At 37.7% G+C, this 3,429-nt stretch overlaps 1 pseudogene; it reads left to right on the top strand.

Moving 5' to 3' along the window:
* LOC118965591 (uncharacterized) overlaps positions 1–484 on the top strand; it is a 9,986-nt pseudogene extending 9,502 nt beyond the window's left edge.
* Positions 485–3,429: the final 2,945 nt, after the last annotated feature.

Below are 3,429 nucleotides of genomic sequence, written 5' to 3'. Positions count from 1 at the left end.
CATTGTTCATGCACTAGATCGATCTTTATCATACTAAAAAAAAGCATTATAGGAAGAATCAGGAGGGAGACTATAGGAGGGGTTGAGGGTGAAGGGGTTGAGGGTGAAGGGGTTGAGGGTGAAGGGTGAAGGGGTTGAGGGTGAAGGGGTTAAGGGTGAAGGGGCTGAGGGTGAAGGGGTTAAGGGTGAAGGGGTTGAGGGTGAAGGGGTTGAGGGTGAAGGGGTTGAGGGTGAAGGGGTTGAGGGTGAATGGGTTGAGGGTGAAGGGGTTGAGGGTGAAGGGTTACTTACTGTATGTTCAACTCAAAGTGCAAACTATATACAGTATATATATATATATATATATATATATATATATATATATATATATGGTATAGTGTACATTAGCACATTCTCAACAAAAATAACACATTTTTTGAAGGCATATAGTGTCAAAGTATTCATATCTCTTGACTTTTCTACATTTTGTCGTGTTACAGGCTGATTTAAATGTATGTTTTCTCTCACCCATCACAATATCCCATGATGACAAAGTGAAAATATGTTTTTAGAAATTTTGGTAAATTATGAAAATTAAATACAGAAAAAAACATGTTTTTCATGCTGTTTCTGCTGTGAGTCTTTCTGGGTATGTCTCTGCAAGCTTTGCACACCTGGATCGTAGAATATTTGCACATTATTTATTTTCAAAATTCTTCCGGGCTATGTCAAGTTGTTTTTGTTTTAGGTTATTATCCTGCTGAAAGGTGAATTAATCTCCCAGTGTCTGCTGAAAAACAGACTGAACCAGGTTTTCCTCTAGGATTTTACCTGTGCTTATAGCTCTATTCTGTTTCTATCTATCCTATAAAAAAAAATCCCTAAGTCCTTGTCGATGACAAGCATACCCATAACATGATTCAGCCACCACCATGTTTGAAAATATGGAAGAGTGGTACTTAGTTATGTGTTGTGTTGGATTTGCACAAAACACAATTTATTTGCCACATATTTTGCAGTTTTACGTTAGTGACTTGTTGCAAACAGGATGCATGTTTTGGAATATTTGTATTCTGTACAGGCTTCCTTCTTTTCACCCTGTCATTTAGGAAAGTGTTTTATCTAGTGTTACTGTAATTTAATTATGCCAATGTGTTTTCATGAATTGAAAATCCTTAATCTATTTTATGAGAATTTGTAAGATTCTTGTTTGCATAAAATAGACGGAGACCAGTCTTATCAATAATAGGTAACAGAATTTATTCTCGGAGCGCGCTGCCACGTTACCACGAGCAACAGTTTATCTACAATAACATGACGTAATTTCTTTGCTTAACAGAATCCCCTCCTCTCGACCGGGACAAAGTGAGATTAATAGTTCATTCTAACTTACTAACACACTCACAGGTCACACAACATAACTTAATTAACTTTTGACCCCCCCCCCCCCCCCCCAACATTATCGATCACCACTTAGCTGACAGTTCTAATTAACAGAAAACCTAGGAATGCACTCACTTCCTTATCTAAAACACCCCAGAGCTCAGTTTCGTCGGTTCAACCATAGGTTAACTACCTTATCTGTTTACTTAATCCCCAACCCATTTGTTTCTTCCTAGTTGGAATGGTGTTCATTAAATTTAATTACTCCTTGTCCGTGTCACACAATCCCTTCTTATGAACTCATATAGTTAATCAGATATAATAAAGCAGAGTATAAGTTTACTTAGTTGCAGTTCTATTTGAAATGGGGATATTGTTTATTCATTTATTCATAAGAATTCTAACATTTAGTAACTACAAGGTTGTTGATCCATCCTCATTTTTCTCCTATCACAGCCATTAAACTCTGTAACTGTTTTAAAGTCACCATTGGCCTCATGGTGAAACCCCTGAGGGGTTTCCTTCCTCTCCGGTAACTGAGTTAGGAAGGAGGCCTGTATCTTTGTAGTGACTGGCTGTATTGATACACCATCTAAAGTGTAATTAATAACTTCACAGAGGCATTGGAAAACATCCCTGGTCTTTGTGGTTGAATCTGTGTTTGAAATTCACTGCCCCACTGAGGGACCTCACAGATTATATTATATGTGTGGGGAACAGAGATGAGGTAGTCATTCAGAAATTGTCTTAATCACTATTATTGCACACAGAGTGAGTCCATACAACTTATTATGTGACTTGTTAAGAAAATATTTACTAATATTTACTGACAAAGGGCATACTTATTGACTCAAGACATTTCTGCTTTAAATGTTTTATTAATTTGTAAACGTTTTGAAAAACATAACCCCACTTTGACATTATAGGGTTTGTAGGGTATTGTGTGTAGGCCAGTGACAGGCTGTAACACAACAAAATGTAAAACAAGTCAAGTATGAATACTGTGTGAAGACGCTGTACCGTACTGTGTATGACAGAATGACATTCTGCATTTATGAATGTGAGCAGGGTAGCCTAGTGGTTAGAGCGTTGGACTAGTAACCGGAAGGTTGGAAGTTCGAACCCCCAAGCTGACAGTTATAACCCACTGTTCCTAGGCCGTCATTGAAAATAAGAATTTGTTCTTAAATGACTTGCCTAGTTAAATAAAGGTTAAAGAAAAATACACCAGACAATAATAACTGTTACCGTATAAGGTTATGAAGCCTGGCAAGTCCGTCTACCCTGAAGATGAATCCTGATTGAGGATCAATATACCAGAGAATAATTACAAAAATTGAATGGAGAATTTAATAATTCTTTTTAAAGCTGTTTTTCCTCCCTCTTTGGTGGAAATAAAGACAATTTAAACAACGGAAGGCTTAGAAAGTTTGAAAACCCAGGCATTCCTGTCATTCCCTGTCAGTCTCATACAGGGAAAACACAGAGTGGAGGAGCCGGGCCAAACTGTCGCAGAAAATGTCAATCTCACACTGTAAAAATACTGTGGCAGTTGGTCCTGTACAATTAACCCCTAGTTACCTCTACTGAGATTGGTTTATTATCCCCTAGTTACCTCTACTGAGATTGGTTTATTATCCCCTTGTTACCTCTACTGAGATTGGTTTATTATCCCCTAGTTACCTCTACTGAGATTGGTTTATTAACCCCTAGTTACCTCTACTGAGATTGGTTTATTAACCCCTAGTTACCTCTACTGAGATTGGTTTATTAACCCCTAGTTACCTCTACTGAGATTGGTTTATTAACCCCTAGTTACCTCTACTGAGATTGGTTTATTATCCCCTAGTTACCTCTACTGAGATTGGTTTATTAACCCCTAGTTACCTCTACTGAGATTGGTTTATTAACCCCTAGTTACCTCTACTGAGATTGGTTTATTAACCCCTAGTTACCTCTACTGAGATTGGTTTATTAACCCCTAGTTACCTCTACTGAGATTGGTTTATTAACCCCTAGTTACCTCTACTGAGATTGGTTTATTATCCCCTAGTTACCTCTACTGAG

Source organism: Oncorhynchus mykiss, chromosome 8 (assembly GCF_057628025.1).
Source record: "Oncorhynchus mykiss isolate SJ-2025 chromosome 8, ASM5762802v1, whole genome shotgun sequence".
Classification (NCBI taxonomy): Eukaryota; Metazoa; Chordata; class Actinopteri; order Salmoniformes; family Salmonidae; genus Oncorhynchus; species Oncorhynchus mykiss.
The sequence above is the reverse complement of the archived record's forward strand: the minus strand, read 5'-3'. Positions and strand labels throughout refer to the sequence as shown.